We start from the raw sequence: 20,526 nt of genomic DNA, 5'->3' as shown, positions 1-20,526 counted from the left end.
AGGAAAAATTATCCACCGACACAGCTAATTATCATTTGGATTTCTTCAAAAACTCAGAATGAGGCTTCAAGATATTAAATTATAGTACTATATTTGACTCGTTTAGGAACGAGTACGATCGTTAACAAAGTGAGCAGTTGACTAACTCATTTTAATCGATCACGTTGTAGTCAGAGTATAATAAATTTTGTAATAGCACACAACACACCTTTTCCTTCAGGATTTGTGTTATTATATTATAATTTGCAAATTGTATATATATATTTTTTATTGATAGCTAATTTAAGGACGAAATAAACCATGAATATAAAAAGACTACGAAAGTTTTATATGAAAATAATATTAAAAAAAACTTAAACTTTGATAATTCTTTTAATAATTGAAATTTTTAGCTACAAACAATTTTACTAGTTTTAAATTAAAATTAAATTAATATTACCGGTACATTGTTCATTTGATTTATACTTCTTATCTGTAACTGCTATGGAAATGTCCGTAGTTATTGAAACAAATATGGCGGATACCGACGAGGAGGTAAGGCGACATCACGTGGAATAAAAGTATGTAAACCTTTCCAGTTAGGTGTTTTTCTTTACTAACGTAATATTATTTTTATTTTTCAGTTAGCAAAAGCGTTAAAGGATTTACCCATAAAAGTTCAAACGGCCAGTCGTAAAGATAGAAGTACTGTTCTGTTGAATGTTGTGTCAGTTTTGAAACATCCAGGTTAGTGCCTAAAATATTGTATGTTGTCAAAACCGGCAAATAGTGAATAAACTGTAATTGTGCCATTGTTGTTAGTTAATACAAAATATTATTTTTACGAGTTGTAATCTATTAATTTTGTAGCAGTTGAGTAGTTTTTTCAGTAGCATTCAGTGTGATTTAGATGTCTGAAAATAAATAGGTCTATTAGCATATCACTTTCTAACATTTGTTGAAAGTATTTTTTTTTTTTAATGTAAAATTGTTTATTTTGCAGCTACCAAATTACTAAACTATTTTACATTATATTTTTTGATAAATAAATGAAGTAGCTTTTATAAAATCATTATGTACAAACATGTTAAAATATCTAGTTTTTTTTAATTATATGTCAGTGAAAATTATTTAAGTAGTACAGTTTAAAGCCGCAATCAATCTTTTCTTGAAATATATTTCATGATAATTTCTCTGTACTAGTATTTTGGAGTTATTATTCTTGATAGTGTATATAATTGTTGCACAAGAACCTTTGGTAGTTGTAAATTGTGAAAGTATAAGATTTCAGTACAGATTTTAATTGACAGTTTATAAAATAATTTAAAAGCAACAAATGGGACCACTTCTATATTTTGTAAAATAATACTCTGATATAGGAAAGAAATCATTCCTATAAATATTAAATAAATTTTTCAGGATTTTGAATAATTAAGTCATCTTGCCTTCATCATCAGTTTCCAAAAATCTATCATACAGGTAATGTGTGGTGTGAGTAGAACTAATTCTTTTGCATTTTTTAGAAAATGTTTGTGTTCTCCATTAAATCTGTTTTTAAGGCTTCTAATTTTCTACAAAAAAAATGTAATGCTGGGGTGGTGATAGCTAAAGTAGTATAGGCAGTCTTTTAGAGAAAGTTGCTTTTCCAGGTCCTTCTATTTTTGATTTTTATAACACCATCTTTCTTAACTGGTAGTCCTTTTTTCAATAACTAATTTTATTTGATGGTTTTTTTTTACAAACTCATCCAGATTGTATAATTTTCTTTTTCTGCAAAAATTCAATAGCTTTTTTATTAGTATTAATGTTCTTAATGAAATTTAATATAACAGTCGAACTTCGATTAGTCTTCTACATTTTTTATTTCTTGAAATAAATAAAACATTCATTTAAAAAAAAAATTGGTTATTTTTTTATTTTCAGTGATAAATATAATATAATTATTAAAAATGTTATTTTGTTATTGTTACTTAAATGTAAAAATGCATTTACAAAGACTGTCTTTTTTCTAATGTCCAAGTTCTTTAATTGTCTGCCTGGTACAAAAAGAAATTCCTATTTGTATGTTTTGTCTTCAGTCATTTGACTGGTTTGATGCAGCTCTCCAAGATCCCTATCTAGTGCTAGTCGTTTCATTTCAGTATACCCTCCACATCCTACATCCCTAACAATTTGTTTTACATATTCCAAACATGGCCTGCCTACACAATTTTTTCCTTCTACCTGTCCTTCCAATTTTAAAGCGACTATTCCAGGATGCCTTAGTATGTGGCCTTATAAGGGTGTCTCTTCTTTTAACTATATTTTTCCAAATGCTTCTTTCTTCATCTATTTGCCGCAATACCTCTTCATTTGTCACTTTATCCACCCGTCTGATTTTTAACATTCTCCTATAGCATCACATTTCAAAAGCTTCTAATCTTTTCTTCTCAGATGCTCCGATCGTCCAAGTTTCACTTCCATATAAAGTGATGCTCCAAACATATACTTTCAAAAATTTTTTCCTTACGTTTAAATTAATTTTTGATGTAAACAAATTATATTTCTTACTGAAGGCTCGTTTCGCTTGTGCTATTCGCCATTTTATATCGCTCCTGCTTCGTCCATCTTTAGTAATTCTACTTCCCAAATAACAAAATTATTCTACCTCCATAATCTTTTCTCCTCTTATTTTCACATTCAGTGGTCCATCTTTGTTATTTCTACTACATTTCATTACTTTTGTTTTGTTCTTATTTATTTTCACGCGATAGTTCTTGCGTAGGACTTCATTGTTTCTTCTAAATCCTTTTTACTCTCGGCTAGAGTTACTATATCATCAGCAAATCGTAGCATCTTTATCTTTTCACCTTGTACTGTTACTCCGAATCTAAATTGTTCTTTAACATCATTAACTGCTAGTTCCATGTAAAGATTAAAAAGTAACGGGGATAGGGAACATCCTTGTCGGACTCCCTTTCTTATTACGGCTTCTTTCTTATGTTCTTCGATTATTACTGTTGCTGTTTGGTTCCTGTACATGTTAGCAATTGTTCTTCTATCTCTGTATTTGAACCCTAATCTTTTCAAAATGCTGAACATTTTATTCCAGTCTATGTTATCGAATGTCTTGTCTAGGTCTATAAATACCAAGAATGTTGGTTTGTTTTTCTTTAATCTTCCTTATATTATTAATATGAGGCCTAAAATTGCTTCCCTTGTCCCTCTACTTTTCCTGAAACTAAATCCAACTTCTCCTAACACTTCTTTCACTCTCCTCTGAATTCTTTATAGAATTCTAGTTAAGATTTTTGATGTACGACTAGTTAAACTAATTGTTCTGTATTCTTCACATTTATCTGCTCCTGCTTTCTTTGGTATCATGATTATAATACTTTTTTGAAGTCTGACAGAACTTCCCCTTTTTCATAAATATTATAAATATACACACCATTTTGTATAATCTTCTTTCTTTCTTTTTCCTGTTTAGCCTCCGGTAACTACCGTTTAGATAATTCTTCAGAGGATGATATGTATGAGTGTAAATGAAGTGTAAGTCTTGTACATTCTCAGTTCGGCCATTCCTGAGATGTGTGGTTAATTGAAACCCAACCACCAAAGAACACAGGTATCCACGATCTAGTATTCAAATCCGTGTAAAAATAACTGGCTTTACTAGGACTTGAACGCTATAACTCTCGACTTCCAAATCAGCGGATTTGGGAAGACGCGTTAACCACTAGACCAACCCGGTGGGTTAGTTTATATAATCTATCAATCGCTTCCTCACCTGCACTGTTATTGTGTCTATTGCAGAATCCTTTCTGCCATTCAAATCTTTGGCAGAATAATAGTTTAAAATTATAACCAAATATTGGAATAATAGGTTACAAAATTTAGTTAATAGTTTATTTGTAATAGTTTTTAAAATTAAGTAGGGTTTTGTGAACAGCGGACAACCTTACTTTTTTATACTGTGCCGTCAAAATGAGCTCTACTACAAAAACTGAACTGTAATAAACTAAAAATTAAAATTAAATTACTTTCTGTAATTCCCATTATAACTATTGCTGAGAGGACGTGTTCAAACATATCATAGTTTGAACATGAAGCTCTCATACTGAATATTATGCAAGCAGACCAAATTACAAAAAGCACGTACACATCAAGTTAGAACCTCTGAAATTTCTCATATTTGTACACTAAGGTAAATCCACCAATAGTTGACACCTACAACAAAAAAATACAATAACAAGAGAAACAAAGGTGTTAGATGATTAATATTTGTCTGTCTGTGTAGTGTAGCTCTGTAATGGTGTGTATGTGAACTACTGTACCACCATCTTTAGCAGCAGTCTCACCACAATCGTCTGATGATAACAGTGCATTTAGTACTTTGTTTTAGACTCAAAAGTGTACATACAGTTTTTTAAAATAACCAAAAAATTTAAAAAAATGTCTGTTGGGCGTTGTGTCAACTACTGAAACTTTACATTACATAATATTGAGTAGTTGACACGGGGTTGTCAACTTGTGGGTAATAATATAATTTGATAGTTCTGCTTTATTTGAGTGTTATTTAACTCAAACGGACATAGGGAACAACCCTTTCTTATTACGGCTTTTTTCTTATGTTCTTCGATTATTACTGTTGCTTTTTGGTTCCTGTACATGTTAGCAATTGTTCTTCTATCTCTGTATTTGAACCCTGAATGCTGAACATTTTATTCCAGTCTACGTTATCGAATGCCTTTTCTAGGTCTATAAACGCCAAGTATGTTGGTTTGTTTTTCTTTAATCTTCCTTCTACTATTAATCTGAGGCCTAAAATTGTATCCTATTTGTATTAATTTAAATTTAACTTAAAGGATAGGATTTCCTCTTTCACAGTTAACGAGGTGGAAGCGACTATTAGTTTAAAAGAAACTGTTTTCAATTTTAAATTTAATTGAGATTTTAATTCCTTACCAGCTTTGACAAAATAATTCGTCTTTATAGAAATTACTCCAAGTGAAATTTCTTCATGTTATTTAATGTTTTCTTTTATCATTTTCATAATTTTACTATTATTTTTTGTGTAATTTTCAGTTATATTTTTTCCAAGTGTTTGTGTGTGTGTGTGGATGAGACCATGCAAATAAAAAATGAGGTGTTTCCTCTAACATAATTTTTTGTGTAGGTGGGCATAGGTGTGATAAATTGATTAAATATCACTGCATGCTAAATTGAGTGCATTACATATATTTTTTTTTATATAATGAATTGTATCACTTCTTTCGTTTTTATATACGTATTATATATTTATGTTGCAGTTGGAAATAAATAATTGCTTTGTGTTACTGTGAAGCATTTTTTTATAACTATGAAAATAGAGTAGTAATACTAATTGCTTGTTATTTGTTAAGTATTATTGTATTAAATTTTATGCAATTAAGACATGTCATACCAGAATATTTCAGTTTAATTATTTGGCTTGTCAGCTTATATGAGTCTTTAGGCTAAAAGTGTACTTATGTATTAACGCCACTGCAGCTACAGCTTTATTTAAAAACAAAGTAGTCAATCGGATTTCGGTGTAAAATGGGACAATATAGAGTTTAACATAGATTTAAAACAGGCGCATCCCTTGTTACTAATTACTAAAAATCAATAAAGTTAATAAAATAAACGACAGCAATTTAGACTGTCACGCTTCGGTCACTGTAAATCAGCTAGTGCCTGTCCACCATTTAAAGTGCTTGGAGCTTGTATCTGGCTGGTAGTAAGCCATTATCTCAGGAAAAACTTCCTACAGCGGCGTTATAGGAATCAGTATAACCCAGATTAATTAAAAAACTCTAACGATGACGGGTTGAACTACACAACCTCATCTAGGAACTCCCACACAGTCTGACAATGCGGCTCTCGCTACACTGACTCGCCGTCAGTGTAAAGAGATTTCAGAAAGAACATTACACCCACCTTGCGATACTAAATGTAGGTTATCTTGCAGTGATAAAATTTCACAATTCCATAGACAGGAGTTATTACAGTCTTATTTAAGGTTAGGTGATGTTAATCGTCAAAGGGATTACATATATCAAAACGAATGACAATAATTGAGCCAAAATATAGATATGCCAGAAACGAAAGTGCTAGATCGTTAAATTATGCATATTCCTTCATAGTTGAAGATAAATATATTAGAGTGAGTAAATTATTTTTCATGAATGCTCTTAATATAAGTAATAAAGTTATTCAGAAAACCGTAAAGAAAACCAAGCCAGATGGTCTTTCTTTATCCTGTTTAGCCTCCGGTAACTACCGTTTAGACAATTCTTCAGAGGATGAATTGAGGATGATATGTATGAGTGTAAATGAAGTGTAGTTTTGTACATTCTCAGTTCGACCGTTCCTGAGATGTGTGGTTAATTGAAACCCAACTACCAAAGAACACCGGTATACACGATCTAGTATTCAAATACATGTAAAAATAACTGGCTTTACTAGGACTTGAACGCTGTAACTCTCGACTTCCAAATCAGCTGATTTGGAAAGACGCGTTAACCACTAGACCAACCCGGTAGGTTAGTTTATATAATCTATCAATCGCTTCTCACCTGCACTGCACAGTTATTCTGTGTATTCCAGAAGCTTTTCTGCCATTCAAATCTTTGGCAGAATAATAGTTTAGAATTATAACCAAATATTGGAATAATAGGTTACAAAATTTAGTTAATAGTTTATTTGTAATAGATTTTAAAATTAAGTAGGCTTTTGTGAACAGCGGACAACCTTGCTTATTTTATACTGTGCCGTCAAAATGAACTCTACTACAAAAACTGAACTGTAGTAAACTAAAAATTAAAATTAAATGCTAGATGAAATTTTGATTATAATAGACTGCAGATTGTTTAGAGTGTTCCTTAAATAATCTTCTGTACAAGTTATACAATAAGTAGGTCTCAAGGATGGACACCAGACATCATTGACTGATGATTTAAAAGGCATTTACTCTATTTCCATAAGTATTATTTTTTTACTTCTTTGGTACTTTTCAACTAATAGATGACATTTTTTTTTTGTCTTCAGTCATTTGACTGGTTTGATACAGCTCTCCAAGATTCCCTATCTAGTGCAAGTCGTTTCATTTCAGTATACCCACTACATCCTACATCCCTAACAATTTGTTTCACATATTCCAAACGTTGCCTGCCTACACAATTTTTTCCTTCTACCTGTCCTTCCAATACTAAAGCGACTATACCAGGATGCCTTAGTATGTGGCCTTATAAGTCTGTCTCTTCTTTTAACTATATTTTTCCGAATGCTTCTTTCTTCATCTATTTGCCGCAATACCTCTTCATTTGTCACTTTTCCACCCGTCTGATTTTTAACATTCTCCTATAGCACCGCATTTCAAAAGCTTCTAATCTTTTCTTCTCAGATACTCCGATCGTCCAAGTTTCACTTCCATATAAATCGACACTCCAAATATATACTTTCAAAAATCTTTTGCTGACATTTCAATTAATTTTTGATGTAAACAAATTATATTTCTTACTGAAGGCTCGTTTCGCTTGTGCTAATCGCCATTTTATATCGCTCCTGCTTCGTCCATCTTTAGTAATTCTACTTGCCAAATAACAAAATTCTTCTACCTCCATAATCTTTTTTCCTCCTATTTTCACATTCAGTGGACCATCTTTGTTATTTCTACTACATTTCATTACTTTTGTTTTGTTCTTGTTTATTTTCATGCGATAGTTCTTGCGAAGGTCTTCATCTATGCCGTTCATTGTTTCTTCTAAATCCGTTTTACTCTCAGCTAGAATTACTATATCGTCAGCAAATCGTAGCATCTTTATCTTTTCACCTTGTACTGTTACTCCGAATCTAAATTGTTCTTTAACATCATTAACTGCTAGTTCCATGTAAAGATTAAAAAGTAACGGAGATAGGGAACATCCTTGTCGGACTCCCTTTCTTATTACGGCTTCTTTCTTATGTTCTTTAATTGTTACTGTTGCCGTTTGGTTCCTGTACATGTTAGCAATTGTTCTTCTATCTCTGTATTTGAACCCTAATTTTTTTAAAATGCTGAGCATTTTATTCCAGTCTACGTTATCGAATGCCTTTTCTAGGTCTATAAACGCCAAGTATGTCGGTTTGTTTTTCTTTAATCTTCCTTCTACTATTAATCTGAGGCCTAAAATTGCTTCCCTTGTCCCTATACATTTCCTGAAACCAAATTGGTCTTCTCCTAACACTTCCACACTCCTCTCAATTCTTCTGTATAGAATTCTAGTTAAGATTTTTGATGCAGGACTAGTTAAACTAACTGTATTCTTCATATTTATCTGCCCCTGCTTACTTTGGTATCATGATTATAACACTTTTTTTGAAGTCTGACGGAACTTCCCCTTTTTCATAAATATTACATACCAGTTTGTATAATCTATCAATCGCTTCCTCAGCTGTACTGCGCAGTAATTCTACAGGTATTCCGTCTATTGCAGGAGCCTTTCTGCCATTCAAATCTTTTAATGGTCTCTTAAATTAGATCTCAGTATTGTTTCTCCCATTTCATCCTCTTGTTCCTCTATAACACCATTTTCAAATTCATTTCCTCCGTATAACTCTCCGATATATTCCACCCATCTATCGACTTTACCTTTCTTATTATATATTGGTGTACTATCTTAGTTTAACACATTATTATTAATATAAGTTATAAATTAAAAAAATTCTGTTGGTAGTGTATTTCATAGATACACAGAACCAAGTTGCAATAACCAAAAAAATGTTATAAATGATAAATGAAAATTGCAATTTTGTTATGTAAATCATAAATAAACACAAGCTAGCTACAATCAATTATTCATCATTCAATGAAAAATATTTATATATAAGAAATTAAAATATAATTTTTTAGTGTATTTAATAAATACAAAAAAAAAAAAATTGCTGCAAAATATTATTCATAATTATTTTAAAAATGTTTATTAACTATAAATCAAAATTCCCATTTTGTAGTCTATTTTAATAGATACACAGCCTAGCTGCAAAGTATTATTCATCAACAAATGAAAAAAAGGTATAAATATTAAATCAAATTTCCCAATTAGAAGCGTATATGATAGATACACACAAACTCAAAGAAAAGGGGAAATTTAAAAAATTAAATAACGTTGATGGTAATTTTTTTTTAGAAAATAAATTCCCATATTTATAAAGAGAGGTTATATTTTAGAAACTTATGATATAATATGATAATTAGATGATAGAGATGAGTATGAATTAAATGTTAACTTAGGCAATAAAACTTTAACGGGTTGTGATTTTTCACTTCGATTAATTAGTCTTCGGTTCTTAGCAAAACAGACAAGAAAACTAACATAATATAGCACACCCTGAAACCATACAACAACAAAAAATCACCACTGTTACTCACAATGCATTGTGATCAGGAAGTTTACAACTTAGACAGTAGGTAGCAGAACGTGTCTGCCAATTTAATTTGCAACAAGCTTTGTGACCTACTGAAACCTTATTTACTTTGTTTTCGTGAGAAATTGTCAATTGCTGGTACTCTTACCTTAATTTAGTTTAAACACTGACTATATTAACTTAAATCTGTATTGAAGATTTACATTTCTATGTACTGTAACTTATAAAAAACGTTTTGCTTCTGTTTAACAAAGTTCTGTAAAAATTTGATTCTATCTAATTGATAAATGAGTAGTCAAATTTATTCGTTTAAATTAATTTGAATAATTTTTGTATTTGTCAAATGTCAATGGTTTTTTAAACATTTTTTAATGCTGTAATATATGCCTAGTTTACCTACATCTTTTTACAATTCCAGATTCCAAAGTATACTCTAATTCATTCGTTACATAAGTTTTGTAATCTTATAGAGTTGAATTGTAGGAACTTTTATTTATGAATAACCAAAATTTCTGTTTTACTTTATATTAAATGTAGAATTAATTCCAATTTTAGGCTTAATTTGAAATGTATGGGTTAACCTAACCTATCTTCAATATACGTACAATTTACTACATTTTAACTTTTTTCTGCAAAATATAAAGTAGTAAAACTAAATATAATTTACATAAAATTCTACATTTTTTATTTGAAGTTCATAAATAATTTGGTTTTAAGCTTTACATATCTACGTACTGTAACTTATAAAAAATCTTTTGCTCTATTTAACAAAGTTCTGTAAAAATTTCATTCCTCATTTAAGTTCTACAAGTACCATATTTAGTTGTGTTAATTATAAGATTATTGCAACAGCTTAACTAATTTTTTTTTTTTAATTTCTTTTTAAAATATTTTTTATGAATACAAACTTCGGTGGTTTTTAGTACTCTAATTACTGTGGATTTTTTTTTTTTATTCAGTCATAACAATTAGTTCATTAGTGGACTTGATAATTATTCAACGCCATAAATTGGTGTTATACTTTTGTCTTTGTTTTAATTTAGAAATGTAAATAATTATAAAAATACAGACTTAAAATTTCAAAGCAAGATTAGATATTATTTTGGTTGCCCTCTATTTATATTACTTCCATTTATTTTTTGGGGGGCCGAAAAATACCCTAGGATTTTGGAAAGAATATTTAAATAGTTTTTCGATTATTTTATGTTTAAATTAATAAATAATTGTTGTAATCTGTCTTCAAAATGGTAAAAATCTTAATTCATGATAGTTAAATTGAAAATTTATGATACTTTTTTTTAATAATGTCTGAATTTCTTTTTAAGTTTGATCAGCATAAATTTATTGCACTGTATGCAATAAATTAAATCATTTTTTTGGTTTATTAATGGAGTGATACAATTACTAATTTTTTACATATTAACTCCAAAAAAAAAAGCTGTTATGATAGATCTATGGAAGTTATTTATAAAAATGAATCTTGTTCTTCGACTCGTGTAATTGAAATAATGAATTTAAAAAAAACATTTTTACCTACAAAATTAATTTTTCCAATATATTAAGAAAAATATTTTTTTAACATAATTAGCAAATGAACCATAACCTAACCTAACAGTCACAGTGTACTGTGTTAAGATGGCCTCTATTTAATCTGAAAGGATCCATTCTAATCAAAAGAACGGGGTTCTCGATTCAATTATTGTATATATTTGTAACTTTTAGCAAATTTTTTTTGATCATATTCTATTTAATGGCAAACACGTTGGTCTGTTTGTTAACTTCTTGCAGATCTGCGCTTTTATTAAAAATTGTATGATAATTTGCAATGGAAAGGTTAGGTATGTTGTTATGATGAATTTCAAAAGCAGTATCAATTATCAGGCTTTTTTAAGCGCATTTATTATGAAATATACTACTCTTAACTGGTAAAAAAAAATGAGTTTTGCTTTGATGTTTCTTCTTTGACTTTTTTTTTTGTCTTCAGTCATTTGACTGGTTTGATGCAGCTCTCCAGGATTCCCTATCTAGTGCTAGTCGTTTCATTTCAGTATACCCACTACATCCTACATCCCTAACAATTTGTTTCACATATTCCAAACGTTGCCTGCCTACACAATTTTTTCCTTCTACCTGTCCTTCCAATACTAAAGCGACTATACCAGGATACCTTAGTATGTGGCCTTATAAGTCTGTCTCTTCTTTTAACTATATTTTTCCAAATGCTTCTTTCTTCATCTATTTGCCGCAATACCTCTTCATTTGTCACTTTTCCACCCGTCTGATTTTTAACATTCTCCTATAGCACCGCATTTCAAAAGCTTCTAATCTTTTCTTCTCAGATACTCCGATCGTCCAAGTTTCACTTCCATATAAATCGACACTCCAAATATATACTTTCAAAAATCTTTTGCTGACATTTCAATTAATTTTTGATGTAAACAAATTATATTTCTTACTGAAGGCTCGTTTCGCTTGTGCTATTCGCCATTTTATATCGCTCCTGCTTCGTCCATCTTTAGTAATTCTACTTGCCAAATAACAAAATTCTTCTACCTCCATAATCTTTTTTCCTCCTATTTTCACATTCAGTGGACCATCTTTGTTATTTCTACTACATTTCAGTACTTTTGTTTTGTTCTTGTTTATTTTCATGCGATAGTTCTTGCGAAGGACTTCATCTATGCCGTTCATTGTTTCTTCTAAATCCGTTTTACTCTCAGCTAGAATTACTATATCGTCAGCAAATCGTAGCATCTTTATCTTTTCACCTTGTACTGTTACTCCGAATCTAAATTGTTCTTTAACATCATTAACTGCTAGTTCCATGTAAAGATTAAAAAGTAACGGAGATAGGGAACATCCTTGTCGGACTCCCTTTCTTATTACGGCTTCTTTCTTATGTTCTTTAATTGTTACTGTTGCCGTTTGGTTCCTGTACATGTTAACAATTGTTCTTCTATCTCTGTATTTGAACCCTAATTTTTTTAAAATGCTGAGCATTTTATTCCAGTCTACGTTATCGAATGCCTTTTCTAGGTCTATAAACGCCAAGTATGTCGGTTTGTTTTTCTTTAATCTTCCTTCTACTATTAATCTGAGGCCTAAAATTGCTTCCCTTGTCCCTATACTTTTCCTGAAACCAAATTGGTCTCTCCTAACACTTCCACACTCCTCTCAATTCTTCTGTATAGAATTCTAGTTAAGATTTTTGATGCAGGACTAGTTAAACTAATTGTATTCTTCATATTTATCAACCCCTGCTTTCTTTGGTATCATGATTATAACACTTTTTTTGAAGTCTGACGGAACTTCCCCTTTTTCATAAATATTACATACCAGTTTGTATAATCTATCAATCGCTTCCTCAGCTGTACTGCGCAGTAATTCTACAGGTATTCCGTCTATTCCAGGAGCCTTTCTGCCATTCAAATCTTTTAATGGTCTCTTAAATTAGATCTCAGTATTGTTTCTCCCATTTCATCCTCTTCTTCCTCTATAACACCATTTTCAAATTCATTTCCTCCGTATAACTCTCCGATATATTCCACCTATCTATCGACTTTACCTTTCTTATTATATATTGGTGTACTATCTTTGTTTAACACATTATTATTAATATAAATTATAAATTAAAAAAATTCACTTGGTAGTGTATTTCATAGATACACAGAACCAAGTTGCAATAACCAAAAAAATTTTATAAATGATAAATGAAAATTGCAATTTTGTTATGTAAATCATAAATAAACACAAGCTAGCTACAATCAATTATTCATCATTCAATGAAAAATATTTATATATAAGAAATTAAAATATAATTTTTTAGTGTATTTAATAAATACAAAAAAAAAAAATTGCTGCAAAATATTATTCATAATTATTTGAAAAATGTTTATTAACTATAAATTAAAATTCCCATTTTGTAGTCTATTTTAATAGATACACAGCCTAGCTGCAAAGTATTATTCATCAACAAATGAAACAAAGGTATAAATATTAAATCAAATTTCCCAATTAGAAGCGTATATGATAGATACACACAAACTCAAAGAAAAGGGGAAATTTAAAAAATTAAATAACGTTGATGAAAAATTTTATTGTAGAAAATAAATTCTCATTTTTATAAAGAGAGGTTATATTTTAGAAACTTATGATGTAATATGATAATTAGATGATAGAGATGAGTATGAATTAAATGTTAACTTAGGCAATAAAACTTTAACGGGTTGTAATTTTTCACTTCGATTAATTACTCTTCGGTTCTTAGCAAAACAGACAAGAAAACTAACATAATATAGCACACCCTGAAACCATACAACAACAAAAAATCACCACTGTTACTCACAATGCATTGTGATCAGGAAGTTTACAACTTAGACAGTAGGTAGCAGAACGTGTCTGCCAATTTAATTTGCAACAAGCTTTGTGACCTACTGAAACCTTATTTACTTTGTTTTCGTGAGAAATTGTCAATTGCTGGTACTCTTACCTTAATTTAGTTTAAACACTGACTATATTAACTTAAATCTGTATTGAAGATTTACATTTCTATGTACTGTAACTTATAAAAAACGTTTTGCTTCTGTTTAACAAAGTTCTGTAAAAATTTGATTCTATCTAATTGATAAATGAGTAGTCAAATTTATTCGTTTAAATTAATTTGAATAATTTTTGTATTTGTCAAATGTCAATGGTTTTTTAAACATTTTTTAATGCTGTAATATATGCCTAGTTTACCTACATCTTTTTACAATTCCAGATTCCAAAGTATACTCTAATTCATTCGTTACATAAGTTTTGTAATCTTATAGAGTTGAATTGTAGGAACTTTTATTTATGAATAACCAAAATTTCTGTTTTACTTTATATTAAATGTAGAATTAATTCCAATTTTAGGCTTAATTTGAAATGTATGGGTTAACCTAACCTATCTTCAATATACGTACAATTTACTACATTTTAACTTTTTTCTGCAAAATATAAAGTAGTAAAACTAAATATAATTTACATAAAATTCTACATTTTTATTTGAAGTTCATAAATAATTTGGTTTTAAGCGTTACATATCTACGTACTGTAACTTATAAAAAATCTTTTGCTCTATTTAACAAAGTTCTGTAAAAATTTCATTCCTCATTTAAGTTCTACAAGTACCATATTTAGTTGTGTTAATTATAAGATTATTGCAACAGCTTAACTAATTTTTTTTTTTTAATTTCTTTTTAAAATATTTTTTATGAATACAAACTTCGGTGGTTTTTAGTACTCTAATTACTGTGGATTTTTTTTTTTTATTCAGTCATAACAATTAGTTCATTAGTGGACTTGATAATTATTCAACGCCATAAATTGGTGTTATACTTTTGTCTTTGTTTTAATTTAGAAATGTAAATAATTATAAAAATACAGACTTAAAATTTCAAAGCAAGATTAGATATTATTTTGGTTGCCCTCTATTTATATTACTTCCATTTATTTTTTGGGGGGCCGAAAAATACCCTAGGATTTTGGAAAGAATATTTAAATAGTTTTTCGATTATTTTATGTTTAAATTAATAAATAATTGTTGTAATCTGTCTTCAAAATGGTAAAAATCTTAATTCATGATAGTTAAATTGAAAATTTATGATACTTTTTTTTAATAATGTCTGAATTTCTTTTTAAGTTTGATCAGCATAAATTTATTGCACTGTATGCAATAAATTAAATCATTTTTTTGGTTTATTAATGGAGTGATACAATTACTAATTTTTTACATATTAACTCCAAAAAAAAAAGCTGTTATGATAGATCTATGGAAGTTATTTATAAAAATGAATCTTGTTCTTCGACTCGTGTAATTGAAATAATGAATTTAAAAAAAACATTTTTACCTACAAAATTAATTTTTCCAATATATTAAGAAAAATATTTTTTTAACATAATTAGCAAATGAACCATAACCTAACCTAACAGTCACAGTGTACTGTGTTAAGATGGCCTCTATTTAATCTGAAAGGATCCATTCTAATCAAAAGAACGGGGTTCTCGATTCAATTATTGTATATATTTGTAACTTTTAGCAAATTTTTTTTGATCATATTCTATTTAATGGCAAACACGTTGGTCTGTTTGTTAACTTCTTGCAGATCTGCGCTTTTATTAAAAATTGTATGATAATTTGCAATGGAAAGGTTAGGTATGTTGTTTTGATGAATTTCAAAAGCAGTATCAATTATCAGGCTTTTTTAAGCGCATTTATTATGAAATATACTACTCTTAACTGGTAAAAAAAAATGAGTTTTGCTTTGATGTTTCTTCTTTGACTTTTTTTTTTGTCTTCAGTCATTTGACTGGTTTGATGCAGCTCTCCAGGATTCCCTATCTAGTGCTAGTCGTTTCATTTCAGTATACCCACTACATCCTACATCCCTAACAATTTGTTTCACATATTCCAAACGTTGCCTGCCTACACAATTTTTTCCTTCTACCTGTCCTTCCAATACTAAAGCGACTATACCAGGATACCTTAGTATGTGGCCTTATAAGTCTGTCTCTTCTTTTAACTATATTTTTCCAAATGCTTCTTTCTTCATCTATTTGCCGCAATACCTCTCATTTGTCACTTTTCCACCCGTCTGATTTTTAACATTCTCCTATAGCACCGCATTTCAAAAGCTTCTAATCTTTTCTTCTCAGATACTCCGATCGTCCAAGTTTCACTTCCATATAAATCGACACTCCAAATATATACTTTCAAAAATCTTTTGCTGACATTTCAATTAATTTTTGATGTAAACAAATTATATTTCTTACTGAAGGCTCGTTTCGCTTGTGCTATTCGCCATTTTATATCGCTCCTGCTTCGTCCATCTTTAGTAATTCTACTTGCCAAATAACAAAATTCTTCTACCTCCATAATCTTTTTTCCTCCTATTTTCACATTCAGTGGACCATCTTTGTTATTTCTACTACATTTCAGTACTTTTGTTTTGTTCTTGTTTATTTTCATGCGATAGTTCTTGCGAAGGACTTCATCTATGCCGTTCATTGTTTCTTCTAAATCCGTTTTACTCTCAGCTAGAATTACTATATCGTCAGCAAATCGTAGCATCTTTATCTTTTCACCTTGTACTGTTACTCCGAATCTAAATTGTTCTTTAACATCATTAACTGCTAGTTCCATGTAAAGATTAAAAAGTAACGGAGATAGGGAACATCCTTGTCGGACTCCGTTTCTTATTACGGCTTCTTTCTTATGTTCTTTAATTGTTACTGTTGCCGTTTGGTTCCTGTACATGTTAACAATTGTTCTTCTATCTCTGTATTTGAACCCTAATTTTTTTAAAATGCTGAGCATTTTATTCCAGTCTACGTTATCGAATGCCTTTTCTAGGTCTATAAACGCCAAGTATGTCGGTTTGTTTTTCTTTAATCTTCCTTCTACTATTAATCTGAGGCCTAAAATTGCTTCCCTTGTCCCTATACTTTTCCTGAAACCAAATTGGTCTCTCCTAACACTTCCACACTCCTCTCAATTCTTCTGTATAGAATTCTAGTTAAGATTTTTGATGCAGGACTAGTTAAACTAATTGTATTCTTCATATTTATCAACCCCTGCTTTCTTTGGTATCATGATTATAACACTTTTTTTGAAGTCTGACGGAACTTCCCCTTTTTCATAAATATTACATACCAGTTTGTATAATCTATCAATCGCTTCCTCAGCTGTACTGCGCAGTAATTCTACAGGTATTCCGTCTATTCCAGGAGCCTTTCTGCCATTCAAATCTTTTAATGGTCTCTTAAATTAGATCTCAGTATTGTTTCTCCCATTTCATCCTCTTCTTCCTCTATAACACCATTTTCAAATTCATTTCATCCGTATAACTCTCCGATATATTCCACCTATCTATCGACTTTACCTTTCTTATTATATATTGGTGTACTATCTTTGTTTAACACATTATTATTAATATAAATTATAAATTAAAAAAATTCACTTGGTAGTGTATTTCATAGATACACAGAACCAAGTTGCAATAACCAAAAAAATTTTATAAATGATAAATGAAAATTGCAATTTTGTTATGTAAATCATAAATAAACACAAGCTAGCTACAATCAATTATTCATCATTCAATGAAAAATATTTATATATAAGAAATTAAAATATAATTTTTTAGTGTATTTAATAAATACAAAAAAAAAAAAATTGCTGCAAAATATTATTCATAATTATTTGAAAAATGTTTATTAACTATAAATTAAAATTCCCATTTTGTAGTCTATTTTAATAGATACACATCCTAGCTGCAAAGTATTATTCATCAACAAATGAAACAAAGGTATAAATATTAAATCAAATTTCCCAATTAGAAGCGTATATGATAGATACACACAAACTCAAAGAAAAGGGGAAATTTAAAAAATTAAATAACGTTGATGAAAAATTTTATTGTAGAAAATAAATTCTCATTTTTATAAAGAGAGGTTATATTTTAGAAACTTATGATGTAATATGATAATTAGATGATAGAGATGAGTATGAATTAAATGTTAACTTAGGCAATAAAACTTTAACGGGTTGTAATTTTTCACTTCGATTAATTACTCTTCGGTTCTTAGCAAAACAGACAAGAAAACTAACATAATATAGCACACCCTGAAACCATACAACAACAAAAAATCACCACTGTTACTCACAATGCATTGTGATCAGGAAGTTTACAACTTAGACAGTAGGTAGCAGAACGTGTCTGCCAATTTAATTTGCAACAAGCTTTGTGACCTACTGAAACCTTATTTTCTTTGTTTTCGTGAGAAATTGTCAATTGCTGGTACTCTTACCTTAATTTAGTTTAAACACTGACTATATTAACTTAAATCTGTATTGAAGATTTACATTTCTATGTACTGCAACTTATAAAAAACGTTTCGCTTCTGTTTAACAAAGTTCTGTAAAAATTTGATTCTATCTAATTGATAAATGAGTAGTCATATTTATTCGTTTAAATTAATTTGAATAATTTTTGTATTTGTCAAATGTCAATGGTTTTTTTAAACATTTTTTAATGCTGTAAGATATGCCTAGTTGACCTACATCATTTTAGAATTTCTTGATTACAAATTAAATTCAAATTCATTCGTTACATAAGTTTTGTAATCTTATAGGGTTGAATTGTAGGAACTTTAATTTATGAATAACCAAAATTTCTGTTTTACTTTACATCAAATGTAGAATTAATTCCAATTTTATACCTAATTTGAAAGCAACAGGATACTTCATTATGTTGTATTAACTTAAATTTGTATTGAAACTTTACATATCTATGTACTGCAACTTATAAAAGACGTTTTGCTTCTCTTTAACAATGTTCTGTAAAAATTTGATTCTATCTAATTGATAAATGAGTAGTCAAATTTATTCGTTTAAATTAATTTGAATAATTTTTGTATTTGTCAAATGTCAATGGTTTTTTAAAAATTTTTTAATGCTGTAATATATGCCTAGTTTACCTACATCTTTTTACAATTCCAGATTCCAAAGTATACTCTAATTCATTCGTTACATAAGTTTTGTAATCTTATAGAGTTGAATTGTAGGAACTTTTATTTATGAATAACCAAAATTTCTGTTTTACTTTATATTAAATGTAGAATTAATTCCAATTTTAGGCTTAATTTGAAATGTATGGGTTAACCTAACCTATCTTCAATATACGTACAATTTACTACATTTTAACTTTTTTCTGCAAAATATAAAGTAGTAAAACTAAATTTAATTTACATAAAATTCTACATTTTTATTTGAAGTTCATAAATAATTTGGTTTTAAGCTTTTCATATATACGTACTGTAACTTATAAAAAATCTTTTGCTCTATTTAACAAAGTTCTGTAAAAATTTCATTCCTCATTTAAGTTCTACAAATACCATATTTAGTTGTGTTAATTATAAGATTATTGCAACAGCTTAACTTATTTTTTTTTTTTAATTTCTTTTTAAAATATTTTTTATGAATACAAACTTCGGTGGTTTTTAGTACTCTAATTACTGTGGATTTTTTTTTTTTATTCAGTCATAACAATTAGTTCATTAGTGGACTTGATAATTATTCAACGCCATAAATTGGTGTTATACTTTTGTCTTTGTTTTAATTTAGAAATGTAAATAATTATAAAAATACAGACTTAAAATTTCAAAGCAAGATTAGATATTATTTTGGTTGCCCTCTATTTATAGTACTTCCATTTATTTTTTGGGGGGCCGAAAAATACCCTAGGATTTTGGAAAGAATATTTAAATAGTTTTTCGATTATTTTATGTTTAAATTAATAAATAATTGTTGTAATCTGTCTTCAAAATGGTAAAAATCTTAATTCATGATAGTTAAATTGAAAATTTATGATACTTTTTTTTAATAATGTCTGAATTTCTTTTTAAGTTTGATCAGCATAAATTTATTGCACTGTACGCAATAAATTAAATCATTTTTTTGGTTTATTAATGGAGTGATACAATTACTAATTTTTTACATATTAACTCCAAAAAAAAAGCTGTTATGATAGATCTATGGAAGTTATTTATAAAAATGAATCTTGTTCTTCGACTCGTGTAATTGAAATAATGAATTTAAAAAAAACATTTTTACCTACAAAATTAATTTTTCCAATATATTAAGAAAAATATTTTTTTAACATAATTAGCAAATGAACCATAACCTAACCTAACAGTCACAGTGCACTGTGTTAAGATGGCCTCTATTTAATCTGAAAGGATCCATTCTAATCAAAAGAACGGGGTTCTCGATTCAATTATTGTATATATTTGTAACTTTTAGCAAATTTTTTTTGATCATATCCTATTTAATGGCAAACAGGCTGGTCTGTTTGTTAACTTCTTGCAGATCTGCGCTTTTATTAAAAATTGTATGATAATTTGCAATGGAAAGGTTAGGTATGTTGTTATGATGAATTTCAAAAGCAGTATCAATTATCAGGCTTTTTTAAGCGCATTTATTATGAAATATACTACTCTTAACTGGTAAAAAAAAATGAGTTTTGCTTTGATGTTTCTTCTTTGACTTTTTTTTTGTCTTCAGTCATTTGACTGGTTTGATGCAGCTCTCCAGGATTTTCTATCTAGTGCTAGTCGTTT

General features: G+C 29.0%; 1 protein-coding gene across 1 annotated transcript in view; it reads left to right on the top strand.

The window, feature by feature from the left end:
- The first annotated feature begins 448 nt into the window (after positions 1–448).
- The window catches only part of LOC142317994 (uncharacterized), a 483,222-nt gene continuing 463,144 nt past the window's right edge, over positions 449–20,526 (top strand). The window contains exons 1-2 of the mRNA XM_075354528.1: positions 449–534; positions 624–726. The gene's annotated coding sequence lies outside the window, so the exon portion shown is untranslated. The remainder of the gene's footprint in view (positions 535–623; positions 727–20,526) is intronic.

Source organism: Lycorma delicatula, chromosome 1 (assembly GCF_047948215.1).
Source record: "Lycorma delicatula isolate Av1 chromosome 1, ASM4794821v1, whole genome shotgun sequence".
Taxonomy (NCBI): domain Eukaryota; kingdom Metazoa; phylum Arthropoda; class Insecta; order Hemiptera; family Fulgoridae; genus Lycorma; species Lycorma delicatula.
This window is presented reverse-complemented; position numbering and strand designations above follow the sequence as displayed.